We start from the raw sequence: 14,569 nt of genomic DNA on the forward strand, positions 1-14,569 counted from the left end.
CTCAGATCCTGCTTATGGGTTTCCTACAGGCATCTGGTTGACCACTGTGAGGACAGGAAGCTGGACTAGATGGTCATTGGACTGACTGAGCAGGTTTTCCCTATGTGCTCATGCTTGCTCTGAATAAGGTTACCTTCTTCCTTTTGGATCACTTCCACAGCTTGGGGACATTGACAGAACCAGACCTTACAGTGGTGCCTCGCAAGACGAAAATAATTCGTTCCGCGAGTCTCTTCGTCTAGCGGTTTTTTCATCTTGCGAAGCAACCCTATTAGCGGATTAGCGCTATTAGCGGTTTAGCAGTTTAGCGACTATTAAAGGCTTAGCGGCTTAGCGGCTAAAAGGCTATTAGTGGCTTAGAAAAAGGGGGAAAAATGGCAAGACTAGCAAGACTTTTTTGTCTTGCGAAGCAAGCCCAGAGGGAAATTCGTCTAGCGAAGCAACACAAAAACGGAAAACCCTTTCGTCTAGCGGGTTTTTTGTCTTGCGAGGCATTCGTCTTGCGGGGCACCACTGTACTTTAGATTCCCTGAGGAACATCTGTGACATCAGTTGGCTTTCACCAGCAGAGGTGGTCATCCCAGACAGAGATATAGCTTAGCTGCGGTTCGAATCCCTGTGACGGGGTGAGCTCCCGTTGCTCGGTCCCTGCTCCTGCCAACGTAGCAGTTCGAAAGCACGTCAAAGTGCAAGTAGATAAATAGGTACCGCTCCGGTGGGAAGGAAACAGTGTTTCCGTGCGCTGCGCTGGTTCGCCAGAAGCAGCTTAGTCATGCTGGCCACATGACCCGGAAGCTGTCTGCGAACAAACACCGGCTCCCTCAGCCAATAGAGCGAGATGAGCACGCAACCCTAGAGTCGGTCACAACTGAACCTAATGATCAGGGGTCCCTTTACCTTTACCTTACTGTTGCCCATCCAATTGTAATATTCAGATTTGATTACTGCAATTATTATTATTTTTTACAATGGGGTGCTTTGAAGATTTAGACCTGTAAAAACAGAGCACTTAATTGAAGATCAGTGTTTGAAGCTAGCCATAGGGGGGCGGGAGAATACCATGGTTTGAACAGACCCACTGGCTTTCTGCTTCCAGGCATTCAAAATCCTAGGTTTTTAACCTTTTAAGCCTTTTAGGCTTAAGGCAGGGGTAGGCAACCTAAGGACCATGGGCCACAAGTGGCCCACGGGGGTCATTTAGCCGGCCCATGAGCCGCCCCCGAACCAAGCCACCTGCTCGGTGAGTCCCTGCGCACTGCGCTAAACCAGTGCAGCGCAGCGCAGGGACTCACTTCCGCAGTGCTGAAAATCGCGTCTGCACATGCTCGGACACTGAAAATCACGTCTGCTCTGCGCAGACACTGGAAATCTTGTCTGTGCAGATGCAGACGCTGGAAATCGCAGCCACGTGTGCTGACACACACACGCGCAGTCCAGCCCATGGAGGGATCTCCGCTGGAGTGAACTGGCCCAGGCGAGGTAAACCTTGCCAACCCCTGGCTTAGGGGATCTGAGCACTGAAGGACTGCAGTCAGATAAGAACCTGCCCAGCAATTATGATCCTCAGACTGCAACCCTATGCACACTGAGAGGATATCCCATTAAACAGACATGTGCAGAATTGCACTGTCAGAGGCCTTTCACTGGGTGCACTGAAGTAGCAAATGGGGAAAGGTATATTTCCATGGTGAAGCCTTGCATATATGGTAGCCCTGTCCAGCAAGATCTGCCTGGTTTTTTCTTTGCTACAGTTTACATGTCAGGCTAAGACCTTTTTTAATATGCCTAAACACTCTTAATGAAAGGTGATGTTGGTTTTCTCCACTGACCATCCAAACCTTTGCACTAATGGAACAAGGGCACTGGATACTATCAAAAGTGCTGCAATATGGCACCCATAACATGTACGCCCAAAGTTTTTGAAGAGGAAAAAAGGAACATATTCACAGGGCAAGAGAGTGAGATTATAAAAATAATAGCAACTGGTTTCATATTAACAATTCAATTAACTTGAAGTATTCTTTTGTAATTTACAAGAATTTAAATTAAAAACAGTACAACTTGGTATTTGGCAAAACTCAGGAATAAATTAAGTCAAGCTCTTTTGGCAGGCCATTTCCTCATGCCTTGCAAAAAAAACAAAACCTGGAGGGGAAAAAACGATTCATTGCCAGTTAGCAAATCATGGCACACTACTGCTTAGCAACACATTATTAGAAACCAAACAAGACACCCAATAAATACATATTTTTAAAAGCTTTACTGAATCAGTGATTTGGTGGGATTGAAATAGAAAAGGTCCTGTATTTTCAAAGGAAGGGTGCTATTTAATCTTCAGAAGTCAAAGCAAGCTGGTGTGTGTGTGTGTGTGTGTGTGTGTGTGTGTGTGTGTGACAAACCTGGCATTTGATCCCACTAGCAATATACCTGGATTATCACTCCTATGTTTTCTAGTCTTGGAATTACTTTTCAGAATGCCTCTCTATAGCTGTCACTACCCCCAGTGAGCCATTCATGTTTGCCAGCTTGAATTACAGATCAGATTCCTGATCACCAGCATAGTTTTTTTAATATTAATAAAAATATTTATACACTGCCCCTCATGAAAGAATCTAGGTGGTACACAAGAACATGTGCAAGTACAATAAAGCATATAATACCACAAAACAATACAAAATAGCCATTGATATGAATGGCTCATCTTGAAAAAGTTAAAAAAGTTAAAATGAAACTTTAGTGCCAGGTTATTGGCTCGGCACATAAAACTTATCACCACTCAGAGAGGCGGGATGACCACATAAAGAGGATCCTTAGCCCTGTGTGAATGGGCTTGCTACCATGGAGCCAAATACAACTGCAAATCAGCACATAATACTCAAGTTCCTAACTCTCATGCTACAATTTGTGTCTCTGCTCTGAACTTACCTTTGCCACATATTCAATCTTAATTTATAGATCTTTTATTTCATGTATTTTGGTCATATGGAGGTGGTGTGTGTACATTTTTTTAAAAAAGATCAATAGCCATTTTGAAAGTTGCTATAATTTCTCCATGGGATATATTTTTTCTAATGACTAATGTACCTTTTCTGCAAACAACAACATCCGCTCCCAGCAATTATTTGTATTATGACATAGAATTTCCCAAAGGCAAAATTATTTGTATGCTACACAAGTCGTTGTCCCCCATTCCTATCCCCCACTTACTAATATATGGAACCTTGGTATATTTGCTACTTCACACACAAGACTAGAAGTGACAAGATACAGAAAAAAGAAGAAGTTTTACTATACTTTTAATGAAGATTTGGAGAAATTTGTGGATCAAGCCATGATTAGCTGTCTAGGCGGCATCAGTGACTTTACTGCCTAAGTCAAAAGGGAAGGCGAGATTTAGAAGCTATTTTCTGATACGGGTGACAAGCTGAATAGCTGGAAATTCCTGGTAAGATCTCAACTGGATGGTGATAAATTTTTGGTCTGGGCTTTCAGCCCACATCTTATTTACAGTTTACTGCTGTAGAACTAGAGTGGGGTGGGGGAGAGGAATACTTTCAAAAAGAAAAAAAACCAATGAAGTCTACAATCCCTCAACTTGAAAGTCTATTATTTGAGAAGTTTTCTCAGTCTTCTACAAAGGAAAAAAGAGGAATATATATATAAAGAGACAAAGGGTGGGAATCACCTAATTAGTCCCACTAGGGGAAGCCCACAGAAAGCCTTCTGGTCGTGCAACCCCCATGTCCCCCAAACTGGGTATAGCAGATTACCAGGCTGTAGCCAACCATCATGAAACTTTCCCCATCTAGTGCCCCCATCTAGTGCCCTCCAAATGGCAGTCAGCAAGGCCAATGTTCAGGGATGATAAGAGTCCAACAACCTCTGAATGATGCCATACTGGAGAAGGCTATGCTACAGCATGACAAAATAAGGCTATCCTCACAATAAGCCGAACCCAAAGTAGCTGCAGGGAAAGGATTAAGATGGCATTTATCACCTCCCTGGTTCAGCCAGCTGCCCCCTTCCTAATAGTTTTTATCAGCCAAGAGGGGCAAGGGTCCAGAGTGCAAGCAGCTGCCCTGACCAATCCAAGCACTTTGTCCACATTCTTGAGCCTTACTCATTTATCTGGAACATCACAGAAAAGCTTGTGGTTCTCTGGAGTGAGACACTGTGGCCACAGTCTCACTTCTAGGAGACCTTGCGCTTGAAAGGTCATGGTTAGGTCTGTGCTAACAGCTCTGTGAGCCTTTATTCATTTGAATAAAAGTGCCATATAGTTGTATTTCCTTGTTATAAAGATATATTTACTCTTGAAACCAACTGTATACAATTATTTTGAGGTGGGTGTCTCAGCACTATTGTATCATAATTCCAAAAAGCCAATAAAAGACCGGTTTTCAATAAAGCTGTTAGGTTATTGACTTGCTTCCTGAACTCGAACAGAATTAGAAACATCTGACATATGCACCATGCCCCTGAACAAAAATAAGATGTTGCTAACCCTTCACATAATGATGCATTATACTTCATTGTGTGTGTGATTAAACAGCTCACACCTTTAAAGTCTTTTTCATGCACCTGATGAAACAGTCTGTTATCCATAAAATGTCATGACATAAAGATCCAGTTAAGGCCAGATGGAGTTGCAGTTCTTCCCCTGTGGTGTGATCTCCAGCTGCTTGAGAATGTCAGCAAATGAAATGACCCATGAGTAGGGCCAACTGCAAGGTTACTGTCTATCCTCAAAGAGAAAGGACAGTGATTGGGTTAGAGAAAAACACGCTTTCATGCTCACGTTGTGCTGTGGGATCAGACCCTAGAAAAGCACCCTTGGAGCGCGTCTATGAAGGGTTTCATCTAAGGAGCCTCAGCCCTTCTGATCTTTTAATCCATCTCAGGTTGAAGTTGGCTATGTCAACAGAATCAAAATAAATGATTCCAATATGACAATAAGGAGCAAAACAGATTGGGGGGGCACTGTGCATCTGGTAATACGATTGCTCCTTGTATCTTTTCTAAAGAGGCAGCAAGCAACACAGCTTGCGCTTGACCTGTTAGGACTGTTTGATTTCAGGACACAGCTGCAGGTAATTAACTGGCCTGTGAGAGCTGATCGAATGAATGAGTGCACCCAGAGAGAAACCTGGAAGCTGCTCACATCTGAGCAGCAGGGTAATTAGTTACACAGTTAGGGATGCGCCCAAAGACCTTTAATGGGTCAGGCAAATCCTGCCACACTGCAGCAACTTTGTACATCCCTTGGCAATATTCCTCAAGGACACAGAGAAGAAATGGATAACTTGGAGCCCACCAAGCCTTGATTTAGCGCCAGAGGAAGATAGAAGGACAGTGTACAGTCCGAGGGTGCCAGTGATGTGTTTGCTGCTCTTCAGCCTATTGCTCTACAAACTTGCCCTACTTTGGTTATAGATAGCTATCAGAAATTAATCAATTCCATCTTAACAATTGGGAAGTTAAAGGACCATCAATGTTAGAAACTGAGATGTGAAAGCTAGGAGTTAAATGGCACCTTAAGCCTAGGTTATGGGCACTACAATGGAATGTCTAGGCACGCTTTTCAAAATAATAAGAATGCAAAACTGGAAATGAATAAACTACAGCTAAAATATTAGGTTCATTTTTCACATGGTTTAGTCCTTCCCCTGCCCACCCCGCTAATATTCTTAAGAAGGTCTCTTCTCTAGTCTTCAGAGAGTAGCTGGAAAAGGTCCTCCTTTCCTTCCACTCTGCAGTTTTAATCTGAAATCTTAGGCACAGCACTCACCCAGAGCTCAGAAACTGCTCCTGCTAATGAAATTCATTGCCACAAAATGTGCCTCAGTTTCAAACACTGAGGACCATGTGGTTCACGGGTTTTTAAAGGATTATGCGGTTGAGACTATTGAAAAAGTAGACCCAGCTGATCCTTGCAGTTTACAGAACACTATCAGATTGTGCCATATCAGGGTTATGTAACCGAGTAGAAAAGTAACAGTTCAATTCCTGTATAGTTTTAGAGCTATATACACCCCAATCAACAGCTTTAAAATCATAAGCTATAGTTATATTAAATGGCAGTCACATTTGCATGGCATTCTTATATATATGATTTTTAGTATTCATTCTGTATGTTTCTGAATCTAAAGCTACCACTTTCCAATACTCAGGAACAAAAAAATGTGGGAAGCACTACAATATTGTCTGAAAGCACCTGGGGAAAACCAAGAAGGACAGACTAAACCACTATCTGATAGCACCCATAGAAAACATTACTGTGATCTAATATGTGTGGGATAACCAGCCTCATATAACTAACATGCTTAAGTTTAATTAATGCACTAAAGAATTAATAGCATAGAGTGAACTATCCTGCTGGGCTTAGCTCATGTTGGGAGGAAATGGCAATCAAGCCTATTGTTCAACCTCCAGCCTACCTGAGAAGCTCAGTGTGTAAAGAGGTTTGAACTGGTCGCTCCAGCTCAGACCTCATGGCTCTCACAAGCCAATCTTCAGTTCCTATACTAATAATTTAACATCTTTCACCACATTGTAACTAAGACAAGTTTTACTGTACTGCCTGTGCAACTTTTTTCTGAATGATGTATGAAAAAGCACATGAATCTGACCTTTGAACAATTTGTAAGTAAACCATTTTAAACTTACCAAATAAGTGGTCTTTTTGTAGGCTAGATGAAGAGGGAAACATTGGGTCTTCTCTGAGTTAGTCTTAGTTGGATGCTTTCCATTAATAAACAATTTCTTCTTTAGTGTGAATTCAATTGTCTTTGATTGTCTTTAGTATGAATTCAATTGTCTTTGATTACACACACACTTTTTTTTTAAACTACCCAAGGTCAATATAATTGCAAACAGTCCTCTGAATATTGCAAATGAAACAAAATTTTTAGTGGACAAGCTTTCTTCTTGGTGTTTGAACTTTTCCTTAAATAGCAGTGTAACATTATCTTAAAAGGATAAAAATCAGACTAGCCTCCTTTGGACAACCTCAATTGCAAAACTAATAGTTCTTGTTATCATTTCAGATAATTATATGCTTTCAAGTGTTCTGCTGCAGTCCCAGAACTGATACATCGCCTTCCACAAAGAGCAAGCATCAGGCTAACTGCATGTGCCATATTTTTGTGTCACATTTTCCCCCTTCATTTTTTCCATTTACAGAGCCAACATTTTTGTGTAGCCCCCAAATGATGAAAATCCATATATGGAAGTAGCCTTTCCAATAGCACAGAAAATGTTTTACGAGCAGTATTTATCTGTGTTCCCAATTTGCGGTACGGCAGTCAGAGATGTTGGAATCATGTCACAACAACCAGAAAACTGGAGGGATGCAATGCATGCCATTCTCTTGAGCAGTCAATTGCAAAATCAGGGCATTCACTAAAGTGTTGAGGCATATGTTTCGGGCAATTTAAATACACAGCAGTACAAAATGATGCCATTCCTGACCTTAATAGTCAGCACGATCACTAACAGTTTGTTCTATGAATGGGAGGCACCTTTGCTTATGGATGGACCCCCTTTGATGAATGGAAAACTCCTACCATTTATGGAAACAAAAACTTTGTAACATAGGAAACTGCTTCCTACTATGATCCTGAGTCAGACGACCGGTCCATCTAGTGCAGGACTGCCTATGCTGACTGGCAGCGTGGGTCCAGGATTTCCAACAAGTGTGTCTCCTGGTCCTACCTGGGATCATCTGCATCCATGGCTGATGTTCTACTACACACCTATGGCCCTCCCCACTAGATCAAACCTATTGTTTTGGAATCGGTACATTTTCTAGTCCCTATCACATATTTCAATTGGAGTAGGCAATGTACAGGAACAATATGTAATCTGCATCTCCCCCTGCCTAGAGCAAATAAGAATATTTCAATTAGGAAATATTGCTCCTGCATCCCCCAGCAGCTCTTCCTCCCATAGCTGTGTTGCCTTTTTTGGGAGGGGGGAATGACTTTAGGGGAAATTTGATCATAGATCGCCTGATGTTATGATGCAGTTCAAAACAAACTATTTGTCTTCAGATGCAAAAATGGGAAAATCTCAAGTAGCTGCAGTCTTTTATAGCAGGGAGGACCTTTGTTGACCCAAAGGCCATATTCCCTAGGTTGCAACTTTCTGCGGGCATGGCCAGAGTGGACTCTTACTTTCGTACAGTAGGCTACATTCCAGGCAATGTAAAAGTCAAATATTTCTACATCTCTCCCCCCCCCCACACCCAACATATACACTCTCCATCCCGACAAGCAAGAGGCATTGCCCTAGTTCAAGGACACATTGCAGCCCCGCAAAAGCACTTGAAGGTGAGGATCAGGGTCGATGAAGGGTGTGGCCTGGAGAGAGAGGTGTTGCCAACTGAGGAAGTGGCATGGCTTGGGGAGAATTCCAGGGCTGCATTTAGGTATGTGGACTGATTCCCCACCTATGTGGACTGATTCCCCACCCCCCTGTTTAATTGGAAAAGAGAGCACAACCTGAGCTCATGGCTGACTATTGCAGTTTCACAAAGCACTGCTCCATTCTACATCATAACTAAATGGTGAATTGCTTTGAGGTGTCAGAGGATGTAGCACAATATATGAACACATGAAAGTTGGTTGTTTTTTTAATGAACAAACAGGAATTTGTCACTGAAAATCATAATCTTCTCCACAATCAAGCACATTCTCTCATTATTAATATTTGCTTATCTCTAGCCACTCCACATTGGAATGCTAAACGTGTCAAAACTTTTTTGTTTATTGATCCTTCCAAATGGATAAAATCCCTCATGGAAGAAGTTCAAGAAAAGGTGACCTTATGAATGAAGGCCCCTCTGTTCAGAGCCACCTCATTTGCAAAAGCAAAGGAAGGACTACAAAACAGCATGGACTCAATATGCCGCAGATGGGTTATTTTCGAAAAGGGGCCAAAAGAGACCAAATGATTGACAAGGAACTTGGAAATAAAACCACTTGTGTTGCATTTTGAAAAGAAAGACACTGCTTGGTAGTTGCTGTGCAAATCTTCCAGAGGCAACGAAGTACTTATTAAAAGATCTTTAGAGAAAATGTAAGGTCATTCTCTCCCCATTTCTGACCTCAATATAAATATATGGATTGGGGACAGGGAATTCCTTGAGAGCATTTATTATTATATTTAGCATTTATATAGCACTTCGAAATGTCTCTTAAAAGTGGTTCAAATCCAGTACTTTGCTTTACAATTTCCCTGTAAAGCAGGTTAGCATTATCTTTCATATTCTGAAGATGGGGAGCCAAGGGTGGTATCAAACTGACACATCCCATTGCTGCAAGGATTTTTCCTTGTGGAGTGGAACTTCCCCCCCAACTTTCCCTGTACCCTTCAAATTTGTACCAGGAAGCCTCAGGTCAGATATGGGAATACATAGTGGAGGAAAAGGAAATCCTTAGGCAGGCAGGAGACTTACTTAGCACTACTTTGGATACAACCCCAAGGCTAATAAGGCATGTGATTTATTTAAGGCTACCCAGTGTGTTCGTGGCAGAAGTGAAATTGACATTGGGGACTTTCTCTGATTCTTAGTTTAGTTCCTTGGCACTAAACCTGAGTCTGGACCTCCAAAGAAGACAAGGATCCAGTTGACAAGGGTCTGGGCTGCAAGTAGAGATTGATGAATGTGTCAACTTCAGTTTCTCTAAGTGTCTCATTTTTCGAATCTTAAGTCCAAGTTTTCCACATCAGTTTGCATTTAGGGGTGTTGTTTTTTCATTTTTTGCTCATGAAAAATAGCTGGCACTTTGGTGCACACTGATCCTACTACACACATTTTTGCAATCAGTTTTGCCTAGTGAAACACGTTTTACATGCTTTGTTTCATCTTAGGGCTAGAGAACAGCTTTTTAAAAATTGGAGAAGTGTAAGTGTGTGTGTGTGTGTGTGTGTGTGTGTGTGTGTGTGTGTATTCCATTAAGAATGGAGTGAAACAAGATACTACTATGGGAGTAGACGTAGTTTATGACATTGTTTGAGACCAAAAATCAGCAAAGTGACAATGGTGTTGTTGAAGTTTTATAAACTCACTAATGAGTTTGCTGGAATCAAGTTACATTGGCACTCAAGTCCAATCAACTCCTTTTCCCCCCCTGAGAATAATTCACAGTGCAGGCCTTAACCTATAAAACAGTGAATTGGTTGCTTCAATATATCAAACAGACAACCCTTTTGCTATCTAGCATTGCTCTCTCTTTTAACATCTACCAAGCATATTCTCCTGACTGCACCATGTATAAGCTGAAGCCTACTGATGAGAGAGGTGAGTCAAAGAGTTGCTATGGAACTTAAGCCTTTTTCAGCACCTTATTTTATTCATTTGTTTCATAAGAGTCATATACCACTTGATTGTTTAAAAACAACAACAAGCCTGAAAAACAAACAAACCTCAAAGTGGTTTACATATTCTTCAAATGCTACATGAATTTCTCACACCTGACTTGTACAGACTTGGTGGTGAGATTAAACAGTGTGGAGACATTTTAATCAGTTATCATTTGTGTTGGTTTTTTACATTTTGATTAATGTTCTAGTCCACCACCACCCCCCGCGTGCGTGCGCCATAACACCACTCCCAAGTCCTCAGGGTAGAGTACTAGTATTGCTGCCATGGTTCCTCCATTCAGCCAGGAAATCCTTAGGCAGCAGCACTAAAACAGCACAATAGAAACCCAATTCAACCAAGGAAGGTGGTGGAGGAGGAGAATCATATAAACAGAGCACACAATTTAACTTTTACAGAGATCTTCATGCCGCCGCTCCACCATCATCATGCTATTTCAGCACCAAGGTTTCCTCCCTCTCTCAGAACACTAGAGCTCAAGGACCGCCAACGAAGCTGAATGGTAGAGGATTCAGGACAGACAGACAGACAGAAGAAAGTACTGCTTCATGCAACGCATGGTTAAACTATGGAACTTGCTCCCACTGCAGGCAGTGGTGGCCACCAGCCTAGATGGTTTAAAAAGAGGATTAGACAAATTCATGGAGAATCAGGCTACTGATAGAGTACACAGTTAAACTACAGGATTTGCTCCCACAGGAAGCAGTGATGGTCACCAACTTGGATGGCTTTAGAGGGGGAATTTGAAAAAATTAAGGACAAAAAGGCGATCAATGGCTACCTATTAGCCATGATGCCTTATGGTCTGTCTCTATGGTTGGAGCCAGTATGCTTCTGAATTCCAGGGGCTGGAAACTGCAGAGAGGAGAGCAGATCAGATCCTGCTTCCATCAAGCATCTGGTTGGCTACTGTGAGACCAGGATGCTGGACTCGACAGACCACTGGCCTGATCTTATGTTTAGTTCTCGAGCTGAACAGATGGACTAAAGCCCCATCTAAATAAACTGGCATGCCTGACACTGGACAATACCTCTGTTCTTTTTTACGAAGAGAGACCTGACCCTCATCTGATAGCTGAGAATCTGTGGTGCTAATAAATTAAACAAAGATTAAATCTAGCTGCCTTATTCGTCTCTCAACACTACACAGGCTGCCACCTCACACTCTGAGTCATCTGCTTCCAAGGACAGGCGTACCAAACTCCACTATGCCCAAGTGGGGCAGCAAATTCCCAGAACTCACTTCAATCTTTCCCAGCAGGATCAATGCCTATTAAGTGATGCTGATAAAAGCAAACACTGCCAGATGATTACAAGGCATTCACATATGTGCCAGTTTCAAAGCAATTATTTCCAAGTGCGCGAGCACACAGACACACACAGACACACACACACAAAATTAAAATGTTTTCCTCTTTTTCCCCCTCCTGGCAGTCACACACCAGCTACAAGTTAAACATTCTATTACTTGAGTTAATCATTCAGAGGAACATTCAGAGGGAAATGACAGCATAACCTTGGTGGTAGTCACAATCTCACATCCTACCTGCCTGCATAGGGGTCTTGGCTTACCTGTGCAATTATATACCTTCCTTGGGATTAATTTAAAGGATAGTATGCATGCACATATTTGTATGTGTGCTTTATTTACCCAAGGCTCTCTAACATGGAACATGTATGTATGACTTGGGCCTGTGTTACGCATTACAGCACAGCTCTTGAAAAGCAAATTCACGGCTGTCAATCCCATCTTAAAATGTGTGTGGCATTCAGCTAGTGTTTGCTAAACTCTCTACAGGGGCGAACATGCAGCCAGCAGAGTTACTGAACTGGAGCATTGTCACAGAGAATTGCAGCTGAACAAAGGAGACATTCATGCCATGCTCTTTAGTTGTAACGCAACATTAAAACTAGGATTGGGGGGGGGGAACGTGCACACAGAAATCAGTGCTTTTTAAGCAGCTGTGTTGCCCTCATGCCCTTAAAGGAAGCCCTTACAAAAGGAAACACACACACAAAAAAGGCTCAGTGTTCAAAGACAGAGAAAACAATTCACACTGACGGGCTCTCTCCACTCATGAAATTGTACAAGATTATACAGCTTCCAACTACACTCCATTAGATGGCATTTAGAACGAGATACAACTGACTATAATAGAGAGCTTGTGTAAACAAGAGCTTCCAACCTCCTCCTCTTTTGATGGGGAGAAATGGAGGAGATTTAATTTTCCCTTAGTATTCACTTTGCTGTGTGTGTTTAAACAAAGCCTCAAATGGCAAGGGATAGAGGAAGGAGAGCTCTTGTGTAGCACAGCTTCCTTCAGGGTCCCTTCCAACTCTGCAGTTCCATGATTCTGTTTATTAAATATCTATATCGCCCTCCACCCGAGGATCACAGGATGGTTTACAATATAGAAACACAAAAGTACAAAGCATAGTAACTGACAAAAACAATGGGACTAGGATCAGCATAGCATTTGCAAGATCCAGCGACCTTTCACTTCCCCAACATGGGATAAAACCTATAACAGTCTTAGGGCTGGTATAGTTCTCTTCACTCCTGTTAAACGAATGGGAGGGGGGAGTGGAAAATGAGGAGGGGGAATGTGCCCCACCACCTTCTGGCCTAGCAATCAAAGTGCAGCAGGGTGTAGCAAGGGTTTATTTCATATATTTACATTTATAAAAGACTACAGTGGTGCCTCGCAAGACGAAAAGAATCCGTTCCGTTATTCTCTTCGTCTAGCGGTTTCTTCGTCTTGCGAAGCAAGCCCATTGACGGATTAGCGGATTAGTGCTATTAGCGGCTTTTAGGATCAGCTGATAAGCGGCTTAGCGGCTTAGAAAAGGGGAGGAGGGAAAAAACCCACAGGAACTCGTAAGACATTTTCGTCTTGCGAAGCAAGCCCATAGGAGATTTGTTTTGCGAAGCACCTCCAAAACGGAAAACTCTTTCGTCTAGCGAGTTTTCCATCTTGCGAGGCATTTGTCTTGCAGGGCACCACTGTATTAGCAGTGCTTTTTCTCAGGAAAAAAATGTTTAGGGGTACTCTCATTTTGACTCAAGAAAATCACCATTTTATAGTTCAAATCGATAAAAATATAAACAGTAAATGGACTGTTGTAAAAGTACAAAGATTCACAAAATGTTTAGGGGTATGCATACCCCTGTGTCCCCCCCCCCAGACAACAACTACACTGACTATTAGTATAACATCTGGGTGACTAAGAACTTCCATCCTCGCATGTCTCTACTTGAGAACACTTTTACTTATCATGAACTGTATTGTTTCCTATCCACAGCTCCTTCCTACTACTTAACATGGCACCAAGAACACACCATGTAGAAATGCAAAGCACTTTAAGAAGACGGGATCCCAGGAGCTTTACATGAATGAAATGAAAATGTTAATTCATATAGTTCAAGGGTCCTGCGAATTTCACAAGGGGGAAAACTGTGAGACAGATATTCACATATAGACACTGTGTGTGTGCGTGTACACACATGCACACAGAAAGATAAACACACTCATCTATAAGAAACAGCTGGAAGAGGGGGAAAATATCTCCTATTCTGTCGTCTTCCCTGCCTCTCTGATCTCAAATGTCCCCTCTTCAAAATAGAAAGGAGGCTATCTGTCTCCTGTTATACACCTTTGTGGGGCAGTAGTTAGAGTGCTGGACTGGGTTCAAACCCACATTTAGCCATTAAGCTTACCAAGTGGCCTAGGGTCAGCACCATCCCTGTTTAACTTACTGCACAGAGTTGTTGCAAGGATAAAATGGAGGGTGGAACCATGTGTGTGAGAGAGAGGGGGGAGGGGGGACAGAGTTGTAATGTGGGTGTCAGCTGTTATTGAAATTCAGTTTGTGTTCTCTTGGCACTGAATGTTTCTGCAGTGTAGCATACTCAGATCCCTGATGATAATAATAGCAGAAGAGAACAAAGAGACGGGTGGCTTATAAGATTAGGATGGAGAAGGCCACTCTGGCCACAGTGTTGGAAGAAAGACACAGAAAATCTGTTGTGTCTGTGTAGAGTAGCAACACCGGGTGAAATAGGAGAAGGGATAGTTAAGGCACAGTATCACAGATTCCTTACATGAAGAGGCTGGGTGCTTAAAATTAGATGCACCAGAATGCTGCCTACTAGGAAACCAGGTAAATAATAATTGGCCAGACACA

The 14,569-nt window shown here is 42.3% G+C and overlaps 1 protein-coding gene across 11 annotated transcripts in view; it reads right to left on the reverse strand.

Moving 5' to 3' along the window:
* PTPRK (protein tyrosine phosphatase receptor type K) overlaps positions 1-14,569 on the reverse strand; it is a 335,265-nt gene that overhangs the window by 195,148 nt on the left and 125,548 nt on the right. The window lies entirely within an intron of this gene.

Source organism: Podarcis bocagei (genome assembly GCF_964188305.1).
Source record: "Podarcis bocagei genome assembly, chromosome: 3".
NCBI lineage: Eukaryota > Metazoa > Chordata > Lepidosauria > Squamata > Lacertidae > Podarcis > Podarcis bocagei.